Here is a 12,271-nt window from a genome sequence, read left to right as displayed (position 1 = left end):
AGCTCAAATTTTGAAACGGCTTAAATAAGGAAATTAGTTTTCTGTTATGTAAATATTTGATTGCACTTACAAATAATCTAGTGTTCCACCACGAATCTGGTTTTTTTCAAAAAAAACCAAAAAACAGCTAAGACTGAGGGATGTGGGATATGGGAACCGAGAGCTCCGATTCAGCCCGAGCTGTTCTGCACAGATCCTTGGCTTCCAAGCCTTCCATGCCAGCGAACACTCATTCCTCTCCTGCTTCCTGCCATCACGAGGTGAAGGGCGAGTTCCAGCCAGAAAAGGGAGACAAGGATTGTCCTCTCTTCCATCGGCCCACAGGCCGCCTCTGGTTTTCAGGACAAAGACACAAACTGCTGGCTTTTAGTGTGGACCCCGTGGCAATTCCGAGAGAAGACCTGGCTTTCGTTTTAATGCTATTGTAAAATGTCTAGAGATGCTTAGCTATAAGGCACCATAAAAGTTTAAGATATTATTGTTAAAAGGACAGAGCAAAGCTTTTTTTTTTTTGCTCATGGCAAAAGGTTCAGCCGAGTGCGGAGACACAGGGGCTGGAAAAAAGTGTGAGGAGAATCCAGGAGGGCTATTTGTGGCTGGTCGTGTTGTTTTGATTTTCATTTTCAAGTCTTTATGTCAACAGTTTTACGGGACACAGTTGTTTGAGGTGCTACAGATGGGGACTTCACATCAGCTTTGCTTTGTTCGAGAAAGGTTGGAGTTCGGCTGAACTGAAGAGCGTAAAAATATACATTCAGAGCAACCAAAGAAAGCCAGATGAATTCATTAACCCACGGAGAAAACCTCTTGTTCCTAATTCTGGCCCTGAATCCTTTTCTAACTTTGCTTTAGTCGGGGGAAGTGCTGTTTTGGTGGCTACAGATGCTTCTTTTTTTATCACAGTTTTGTCCAATACCTCTGGAACGCGTCCACGTCCGTTTTCTGGATGATGGATTCGCATCCCAAACCCACCGGAAACTAGGAGCTGTATTGTAATTTTCAGTATCATTCCCTCAACAGACACTCGCTGAATATGTTCTACCTGTAGGCACTGGACTGTCTTCTGAGGACAAAGCCCTGAGTAAAAGTGAACGTGGCGTCTGCCCTCATGCAGTTGAAATCAAGCCAGCGAAACACACATCCATCGCATCAGCACGCAGCAAAACAGAAAATTCTGACTGATGCAGGTGCTGTGAAGAAATACAAGGAGCTGTGAGCGTTTAAAGTAGGGGAGAGGATCAAGCCAAAGAAAGATGTCCCAAGAAATAGTAAAAGCAATACGTATTGAAAACTCACTACGAACTATGGTTCAGAGCACTTAGACGTATTTTTTTCTCTTCAGCCACATGAGACAGGGATCGTCTATTATTATTCCCACTCTAGAGATGAGAAGGCTGAAGCAGAGACTCTCGAGTCGAGAGCTGAACTTGGGATGCGCTCAGCCAAGATAGGCAAGGTTATGCTCTGCTGCCAAGAATCCCTCAAATAGGAAAGTGTACTGCTTGCCTCGATATTTCAGGAGGGGAGAATAATCCAGACGTAGGTGTCATCGTATTCGAAGACCTTGCTCTTGCATGGAGCCTGGACAGGATTGCAAAGCAGGGTGGACGACAGGTCTAGAGCAGACCAGGAGCAGACCTGGAGACCGGCAGGTAGGAGCTAGACCACTCAGAGTGCATCCTGTAGAGCAGACTTAGCAAGTATCCACTAAATAGTCAAGCATGCCAGATCTCATTCCGGACACTTCATTCAACACAGCCCTCCATCCTCCCGAGCCCTCTCTTTTCCTTCTTTTGTTTGCTTTTTAATCTCTTTTACTTGCTTATTTACTTTTGAGAGAGAGACAGAGCGCAAGCGGAGGAGGAGCAGAGAGAGAGAGGGAGACACAGAATCTGAAGCAGGATCCAGGCTCCGAGCTGTCAGCACAGCTCGAACTCCCGAACCGTGAGATCATGACCTGAGCTCAAGTCGGACGCTCAACCGACTGGGCCACCCAGGCGCCCCGCCCTCTCTTTTCACTTGAGATGTTTATTTTGTACTTATTGAGCAGGCACTTTTAGACCTAAGTATACCAGTTTTGATCATCTGTCGTGCTTGGGAGTGTATGCGTGGATATATACTCAAAATCGATGAGTTCCGGAATGCTAACGCTTCTTACATTCTGAGCCAGGCTCTGCTGAATCAGAGTTTTACTCCAAATCGTGGATGTCAATGTCTGAGGTTTTTTGTTTGTTTGTTTGTTTGTTTGATTTTAAATTATTTATTTATTTCGAGAGAGACAGAGACAGCATGAGTGGGGGAGGGGCAGAGAGGGAGAGGGAGAGAGAGAGAGAATCCCAAGCAGGCTCCATGCTGCCAGTGCAGAGCCTGATGCAGGGCTTCAGCTCATGAAACCAGGAGATCATGACTTGAGCCAAAACCAAGAGTCAGGCGCTTAACCAACTGAGCCACCCAGGCATCTCAAGATGCCATCTATTGTAAAACACAGGCTGATTTCAAGACTATTGAAACGTGGGGAGATATTGGAATTGAATGATATGGTAGTAGTATTTACTGAGTCCTTACTCGGGCCAGATATCGAATTAATCGTCGCATACTAACTCATTTCAACTTTGTAACAAGCCCAGTTAGGTGTTATTTCTGTCCCCACTGCGCAGAGGAGGAAACAGAAGTTAACGCCTTATCAGAATCGTGGATCTGGGTGTAAACCCTTGATCTGCACCTGATACCTCTAGTTCTGAAACATTACAGTAACTGTAAGCCATTTACTTGTGGCAAAGTGAAACTTGAGGCTACTGAGGGCGTTTGTCTACTCTAATTGGAGAAGACCGGGGATATTGTTCAATGTTTTTTTTGTTTGTTTCTTTGTTTCACTTGATCGACATAGATGCAATCCAAATCTATGTTTATATACAATGTCACCTACATTTCAGATCTGGATTCTAAACGCTCCCCAGAAGGAGCATTTGAGCCGGTAAAATATGGTTGACTTTTCTCGGTGGGAGTTGTTGAATTAGAGAAGGACAAATACCCTTCCCATTGCTGTCAAGAAGCCCACCTTGGTCTGAACCCCAAGAGCACACTCCCCAGCCGTTCATTTTCAGAAGGGGAAGAACGTAGCTTGCCCAGATGTGGCTCTTCTGTGAACTCCTCCTGTCTCAGAATCACCTATGTTCGATCCACCTGTGTCCAGTCTCCAGCAAGCTGTCCTTTTTGGGCACGTCTATTCTTCCATCTGGGTCAAGTGTAAAAGACAGTGAGGAGGTTAAGGCAATCCAGGATACACTCGTAAGAGTTTTGGACAGTTCGTGTTACTCCACAAATCCAGATGATCGCTCACGTTCCTATGAAATGAGTGCTTACACCCTTCGGTTAATCCGTATTTCTCTGATTCGATCCTGATGACAGGGGGAAATTACCCGGTAAGAAAAGCCTAGTGAAAAAGTGAAAAAACACGGTTTTCCTACTTCCCTGTCAGACCCCGCAGGAACCTGATGAGTTCAATCTCAAACCAAAGGTGAGACTTTTAAGCTCAGATTCCATTTCCTTTTCAGCCCAAATCTGACATTCTTCTGCAGATAAAAATAAGGTTTTAAAGACGGTTTTAAAGAACAGCATTGGGTTTTTTTTTGGACACCAAAAATGTTTTATTAAAAAAAAAAAGTTCATTGAGTTCAGTTTAAATGAATCAGAAACATATGGGTCAAATTTTCCTTAATATACACTTGGGCTTAAAAATTAAGGGAAAAGTACTAGGGGAAAAAAAAAAAACCTCTCTCTCGTTGTGCTGAAATGAGAACATTTGGAAAGAAATTGCCAACATTTGACAAGTTTAAAGTATAGCCAATTTCACCCATCTCTTGGTGACAAAAGCCTGGGGACCATACTGTCATCATTAGGGCAAGGGTAGGGCGTCATGATGGAGGATGTTGGAGAAATAATTTTTTTTTCCTTCCAGAACTTGAACTCCTGTATGTACACGCAATTATTTCATTCTGGAGCAAAAGGATAGAGACATACTCTAAAAACATTCTGACTTGGCTTCTCATGGTATATTAAAAGCATACTATAGAGGCACAGACTCAAAGTTTGGAGGTTTAACCCCAGGGAGAGCAAATTATGGTTCTCTCCATTTATCCCTGAACCCTGCAGCTGGTAACAGTGTCCTCTGTTAGTAATTACACTGAACAGATGAGGGACTTTTTAATTTTTTTTTTTTTATTTTGACCTGCAGTTAAACAAAATTTGCTTGTTTTATTTTTGGTTAAAAAATGATGAGGCAGCACCAACCCCAATTTCACCCCAGAGCTGTTGATTTTCCCCCTCCTTCCTAATTTGTTTCAGACTATGAGTGCAGAGTCCCTTTTTTAGTGGGAAACATTTGCTGCCAAGACCTTCAGGGGATTTATCTGCAGTTTATTTTGTTAACTACGAGTTTTAGATTGTTGCGAGTTTTTTTTTTTTGTTTGTTTGTTTTCTTTTTTTTCTTTTGCTCGTTTCGAACGTGGCAACGGGAAAGTTCACCTTCTGCTTTTGGGAAACAAATGCACAGCGAGAGAAAAAGAAGCGTGGGTCTAAAGTCATCCCAAAGTGTCACCAACGGCCTCCAGCCGATGGTAACTATAAAGAGGGATAACGAAATAATACAAATGAATTCACTGTCTTAAAAGGTCTCGAGTATAGTGTGGGCTCCACTCTCTCACCCTTCCCCTTGTAATTCAAATTTAACACTAATAAACGAGAGGAACTAAAGATAATTGGCTAGAATCAAGCATTACATCTGGGGCATTTCACAAGCTGGCCCCAGCCAGGCAACAGCAACTCAGTGCAGTTTAAACTTCTGCGTTCAGAACAAAAAACAATGGTTCATGAGGTGGAAAGAATGTTGTACAAACACCCCATCGCCCTGGCTGGTATTTATAAAGTTTTGGCAAAATTTCATAACAAATTTTAAAATAATGTGAAAGTGCCCTGTTTCCGGTTTCTACCCCGCACCATGCCTGTCTTGAGGATGTTGTGGTTCAGGGCAAGGGTCCAAGGATTTTGCCTGGCAACCCGAATGGAACAGACAGGCGCTAATAATCTGCACGTTTGAACAGGGCTTTCTTATTTTATGTTTCGAGCAGCGTTCGTATATATCCTTCCACAGGCTGAGGTCCTCCTCCCCAGCCTGGTGGACCAGGCTGCTTTTATTTTCTTGATGGGGAAACCAAATTAAGAGAGATGAGGGGCACACTTAACGAGGATTACTGGTGGAATGTAAACCCACTTTTCCGACCCTTCAGCCAAAGAAGTGTTCATTGAGATTCAAATGTGGGATAACTACCCCCCCCCCCCCCCCCGTCCTCTTTTTCACCCTCTTTCCTCTCTCCTCTGTAGGGCTTCCCTCCCCACAATCACAGGGGAGTCTGTGCGTGGTCCCAAGAGCACCACTAGAATCATGCAGAACCTACCAGTTATGCCGCAGGGAGCAATTCATCTGAGGCCGACCCACTGTTCGGTAGGGACTGAAAGCACTAACTTCACCGATCGGTATTTTTTGCAAAAACAGAAAAGCAATTTAATTTGAAGGCCAGTGTGGGGGCGCCTGGGTGGCTCAGCTGGGGAAGCGTGGGATTCTTGATGTCAGCTCAGGTCATGATCTCACAGTTCGTGAGTTCGAGCCCTGCACCTGGCTCTGCCCCGCCAGCGTGGTCAGAGCCTGCCTGGGATTCTCTCTCTGTCTCTCTCTGCCCGTCCCTCCCTCCCTCCCTCTCTCTCTCTCAAAATAAACACATAAAACCTTTTAAAGGCCAACGTGAAAAATTCAGGCTATTGGCATTTTTTGCCGCTGTCCCTAAAATTCGAAGGATGCGAGCCACCCTATAAAATGTAGCCAAACATATATCTTCTTTTCCGACACATATTTTATCCATGAAAATGTGCGCTCTGCCCATTTGGTGAACAGCAATGCATCCGAAGGAAGCACAGCGTACTGGAAAGAAAAAAGGGCTTTGAGGCAAGGAAAGCCTGGGATAGTATCTATTTCTACCATTTCACAGTTATGTGACTTTGAGCGTGTTATTTTACCTCACTGAAACTTAGTGTCTTCTATAAAACCGTTCCTCTCATCTGGGAGGATTTTTAGGAGGATTACACTCGACCACGCATGTGATACATCCGCAAAATGGTAGCCTCTTTGTCAAATACGGTACAGGACATTTTTAACTCACGGATGTTCCAGAAGCTTATTCTTCGGCTTTGGTTTTCCAGATGGAGTGCTGGCCTGTAACTGTATCTGTGGGACCGGCTTGTGACCACAGTAACGATGGTGTAATGTGCACGGGATGAAATGGCACGGTGTTAGATGATGCTGTGACACAGGTGGTTTTTTGTTTGTTTTTGCTTTGTTTTCTTTTGTGTTTCCTACCGGAGACCTGCCCACCCACTGGTGGGTTATGGTAAGGATGGAGTGGAGGGGGGGGAAGGGAAGTGTGTGAAAAAAGGACTACTTAATTCTTTAAATATATTATTTCATTTAATTCTTTCAACAACCTGAAGTGCAGAATTAAGCAATTATATAATTAGCCAGCGAATAGATCAGCTATTTATATAGCCAAACTCAGTAATTAGGACTGAAAACATTATTAACTGAGTTTGTAAATGAACCCTTCAGGTATTTACCTTAACTCTGCTTCTTTTTCTTCACCGTAAATTATCAGCCTAGGATAATTTATTCGGTTAACTTAATTGGCATTAGAGCTCAACCAGATAATTCAGATCTAAATTATTCACATTATCTTTCAAATTATCCCGACATTCAAAGAATATTCCCACTTCTGTTCGCCTTTATGTGTGGGGTTTTGCCTACAATGAGACAACCTATGTACCATAAAACCTGAGTATACGCTCTGCCTGGTTGATCTCATCTTGGGATCAAAAGGAGGCAAAGCAAAGGTTTCTAAAGTTTTAAAAACTAGAGCAGTGGCCTTTTTGAGTGATATGCAATGTCAGACATTTCAGGGCTTTGAGCCGAAGGACTTTCTGTAGGTTTAGATGTAGGATTATTCCAGGATCCTAAAAGACTGAGAACTTTAGTAAGAAGTATTTTGCAGTTATATTGAAAATTAGGGTAGGTGTGTGTATATTTAAGAATGAAGGGGCATCCACCTAAAATATGAAAGAGTCTTGTTTGTAGATGACATTGCAAATTTAAGGTTTCATTTAAAGCTAAGTATTGTAGGGGCACCTGGGTGGCTCAGTCAGTTAACCGTCCGACTTCAGCTCAGGTCATGATCTCACGGTTCGTGAGTTCGAGTCCCGCATCGGGCTCTGTGCTGACCGCTCAGAGCCTGGAGTCTGCTTCAGATTCTGTGTCTCCGTCTTTCTCAGCCCCTCCCCTGCTCACTCGCTCTCTTTCTCTCTCTCTTTCAAAAATAAATAACCATGAAAAAAATGTAAAGCTAAGTGTAGTAATACAATTATAGAAGAGAAAAAACAAAGTAGATATAAAGCAATAAAAATTTAAGTAATTCCCTATAGACTCATCATCATTATGTTCTATTCCCCCACCAAATCCTTGAATTATATGTTTAGATATTTTGTTCATTCTTGACATATACTGCATTTAATAGAAAAGTAATAGGTACATGGATATTAATACTCCCCTGGACTGGAAAACATGTCATAGAAAATCAAAATACATTCATAAATACAATGGGGATGTTGTATATATGGTATCCTTCAACCACTGGGTATAACCGTAATCAAAGCCGGGAAGACCCAACAAACATATGTCTTATGCAAAATAAAAGTGCGATTTCCTGCTATCTTAATAGCGTTACTCAGTTTCAGAATCATAGAAATTCGGGACTTAGGACAACCCTTTGCCATTTTGAAGTTGTGGTTATGAGTATTTCCAAGTTAGACCTACTTTCTAGATTCAAATTTAAGCATCTGTGGACCACCTGGCTTCAGTACCCACTTAACTTGAGATAGGAGGTGATTTCTTCTAGAAGCATGCAATCACAGTGGTTCCCCCAGAATATAGCAAGTACAAGCCACAAAGTGGTAGAAATTGGGCCAAGAATTTTACATAGAGTTGCTATGTTTTCTCCTCTTCCCCTCGCTGTATTATTCTTACAACGTTGAACCACTGAAGGTTGAGGATAAAGGAATTCCAGACCTACCCATTTTAACTTGTTGTAAATTGGATCAGTTCAGCCAAATTTTCTTACATACAAGAACAGATGGTATGATATTTTATCATAAAATGACTTTTCCTTTGCTTTACGGTAAAAAAAATAAAATAAAAATCCAACCCCAAATGACAGTATATTTTTCACAGACCTATGGCCTGTTATAATCTGAGTTTATTTCAGCTCCCTGACCTAATTTGTGGTTGAGTATGGCTTCTTTCGTGCCTGCAGATGTACAAAATGAAAAAAGTTCTTTTACGAATGGAAATATCTTTTTTCTGCTTATGCAATAGATGGGTGTTTAAGAAGAGGGAAAAATAGTTCCCCCGCGTTTGTCATCGAGGTTCCATTTGTTCAGATAATGGACTCACTACTTTACTTATCGGGACATTGCTCTCTCGTTTCAAAATTAATTATAGAACATACTCAAATGTGTACCTCTGCCTGTGTGTACACAAAGTGGACATTTGAAGAAATCACTTGAATATTTCAGGCAAAAAAAATACTTTATTTAAAACGTGTAATTGATTAAGGGAAAGTAGAGAATTTTGTTTGAATTATTAAGAGAATTGCGTGCTGTTAATTTCGTTTTTGTGTGAGTAGAGTCATCTTTTAAATAATTCATGCTTCCTTATGACCAAGTTTTCTTCCTTTGCTCGTATGTACTTTGCAGATGATTATAGATTCTGAAACTACAACACGTGACCAGGAAAAATGAAGGCTCGTTCAATGAATTTCATGATATCCCAGTATTTTTTTTTTCTTCCCTCACAAGATATGTTCTCTCTCTCAGCCTGGATCGTATGCTGTGCCCCCAAATTGGTAGAATTTAAAGAAATTCGGGATTTGGGGGTTGGCTGGATGTGTGTGTGTTTCTTGTCTTCCCTCTGAGAAATGGAGAAGTTAGTTTCCCTTTCTTTTGCACATCTAGTTTCCTTAGAAGGGACTAGAAGCTATTGCCGTGTGAAAGTTTGGACTTAGGGATGAGAAAGTGAAGCCAAATACAGATATCCATCTAGCATGAATCCCTTTACAACTCGTGCTAATTGGCAATTTTGGGTGGTCTTGGTAGAGAGACTAATAATTGAACGGGAAAGAAGTCACAATTCCCGAAATGGACCTACTAGTCCCTGAGCAGCGTCATCGTAACAAGAATGTACTGGAATGTTCAGCTCATTTCCTCTATAGACCTACTGCTGGGGTAAAGAGGGGATTCGAGCTTTGCTCTTGGGGTGCCGCCTGTCACCAGCACCAAATTTAGTCCCAAGACACCGGAGGAAACTGTGTCAGGCCTATCTTGCAGCATCTTTCTGATTCACAGCCGAATCACAATGTACCATGAAGGGTTTGCAATAAAGAGTGATATGTTGGGGAAATTAAATCATGAATTAGAGCTGTTAATTACACACACGTTGGTTTAAAGCTGAAACAAATGCTTCTATCTGCCCTTTGTTGCACATTTTACATGCCTGCCTGTTCCTCCGCCGCTGGTGCTCGGTCTGTTTCTCTCTGATCTACTGCCCCTAACACCTTCGCTACCCAATTCCAAGCGCTAACACAAATGTAAAATGTAAATTGCGGCCTAGATTGTTGCTACCAGAGTGTGGAGAGAGACTCCGGGTTCCGTAACAGCCTAGACGTACGGAGGATCGACTTCCGCATCCTTGTATGTTGACAAACTCTTCTCTTCTCCATCACTTTCCCCTTCGGTTCCTCATCCAGTTTTGTTCTTGGCCAATCGCGTACATTTCCCCTACTAATTCACATGCGTTTTTTTTTCTTGGCAGGGAAGAGACCGCCTGTGCGCTTGAGACCTCCAAGCCAACTTACTTCGCACTGAAATTTCCTTCTTCTTTTCCTTCTCATTATAAAGGCTGACGCATAATTTAACCAACGTTTCCCTCCAGCGGCGATCGTTCTATCTTGCTGGGTCATCCCCAAACTGCGAAGGCACGACTGACCGCCATAATGCGCTTTAACGAACTTCCATTCCCCCCCCCCCGCCCCCGAGAACTTTCTATCAAAGAAGTGGTTGAGTTATTCTGAAGTTGAAAACTACTGAGAGAAGAACACAGGCAAGACACAGCCGGGCGGACCCAGTGTGCTTGGAGGATGAGGAGTAAGTTACTGTGGTTTACGATCGTGCAGGATAAGAAGTGGCAGGAGATGGTCTACGAAAGGAATATTGTGTTCCAATTATGATAGCTCTTAGGCAGCAAGGATTTGGATTTCATCCAGCAAGCAGCAGGAAGGAATCAATGGACATTTTTGTCAAGAGATAGTATCCACTTTGTTGTTTAGAAGAAAAAAGACACACACACACACACACACACACACACACAAGGTCTGGTGATGTGACAGAAAAAAATTAACCGAGGAAAAGAGGAAAACCATTGCACTCATCAGAACAAGAGGTGATGTGACCTAGGGGCGCCTGGGTGGCGCAGTCGGTTGAGCGTCCGACTTCAGCCAGGTCACGATCTCGCGGTCCGTGAGTTCGAGCCCCGCGTCGGGCTCTGGGCTGATGGCTCAGAGCCTGGAGCCTGTTTCCGATTCTGTGTCTCCCTCTCTCTCTGCCCCTCCCCCGTTCATGCTCTGTCTCTCTCTCTCCCAAAAATAAATAAATGTTGAAAAAAAAATTAAAAAAAAAAAAAAAAAAAAAAAAGAGGTGATGTGACCTAGTGTAAGGCAGTGGGAGCATGTGAATGGCAAGGAGGAGACTTAGTTTGGTACCATTTCTGAGACCAAGGGATGGCGGTACTTAGCATTCTATTGATGTGATAGACGGTAGAGAAGGGTTTAAAGTGGATGCATAATAGCTTCTGTCACCCAAAGAGGTCAGAGAAAAGAACAGATGTTGCCAAACAGTCTCTACATTTTATTTTAGCTATAATGCATCTGAAATTCTTAAGGATCCTCCAAGAGGAGATGCCTGTAGAGAGTTGAAAACACAGCCTGGTTTTACCTAGCGGAGTCAGGGCTGAAGAAAGACGCTAGGTGACCATCAGAAGTTACTGGAATTGCCTGCAAAGAGAAGAGAGTGTACGATGAACGGAACTGGGAACAGAGCCATCAAGACCACCAGCATTTAAGGAGCTGGGGGTAGGGCTGGGGGAAGGGGCACCAATGACTGAATCAGAGAAGAAACTAATTGAAGAGAAAATCGGGGCAAGATTCTTGCTATAACATCCCAAGAGTGAACCTGCCAGCTGAGGGATGGGAGTGCAGGCTGCCAAAAAAACAAACAAACAAACAAACAAACAAAAACCCCATGCAGATTCCACTGCTAAATGGCAACGAGCACATAACCCCTTCTAACCTTCTAACGTTTTTTGTTTTTTGTTTTTTTCTCTCCAAAAGCTACTACAACCCCAGACATGCTTTGGGAGTCAGTATTTAAAAGTTCCCGTTTTGGGGCGCCTGGGTGGCGCAGTCGGTTAAGCGTCCGACTTCAGCCAGGTCACGATCTCGCAGTCTGTGAGTTCGAGCCCCGCGTCAGGCTCTGGGCTGATGGCTCGGAGCCTGGAGCCTGTTTCCGATTCTGTGTCTCCCTCTCTCTCTGCCCCTCCCCCGTTCATGCTCTGTCTCTCTCTGTCCCAAAAATAAATAAACGTTGAAAAAAAAATTTTTTTAAAATAAAAAATAAAAAAAATAAAAGTTCCCGTTTTAATTTGGATGGTTGTTGCTTTTTAAACAAGCAAAATAAAATGGGGATTTTTCTAGTCCTTGAGATGTGGTTAAGTCCTTGAGAAGGTGCTCAGCAGTGAATTGAAGCAAAAGTGTTCCCAGCTTAAATAATCATATTACTGGTTTTGTGTTTCATGTTAACAAACAGCAACTTGACCTGAGTTGTTGGAATTTTTTTTTTTTCTGATGTGTATTTCTTCTTTTATTTATTTGTGATTGGCTTGGGAATTCCGGTGACTGTTTACTGTGACTGATGAAAATTAAATCAGAAAATCATTACTTAGGCCTGTACTGAGAAATAGGATGTTATATCTACAGCGGATACTTCTGTTCTGAAACTAATGCTTTATTTATTTAGCTGTTCATTTTAGGAACATGAAAAGCATGTTTTAAAAACCCCCAAATTA

At 42.6% G+C, this 12,271-nt stretch overlaps 1 long non-coding RNA gene across 1 annotated transcript; it reads left to right on the top strand.

Moving 5' to 3' along the window:
- Positions 1 to 219: 219 nt before the first annotated feature.
- LOC147580399 (uncharacterized) lies at positions 220 to 10,599 on the top strand. The gene is made up of 3 exons (XR_015252867.1): positions 220 to 1,652; positions 5,380 to 5,500; positions 9,965 to 10,599. It is a non-coding gene; the product is annotated as an uncharacterized LOC147580399 (long non-coding RNA).
- The last annotated feature ends 1,672 nt before the right edge of the window (positions 10,600 to 12,271 follow it).

The sequence above is a fragment of the Puma concolor genome, chromosome B3 (assembly GCF_028749965.1).
Source record: "Puma concolor isolate L17-30 chromosome B3, mPumCon1.1.hap2, whole genome shotgun sequence".
Classification (NCBI taxonomy): Eukaryota; Metazoa; Chordata; class Mammalia; order Carnivora; family Felidae; genus Puma; species Puma concolor.
This window is presented reverse-complemented; position numbering and strand designations above follow the sequence as displayed.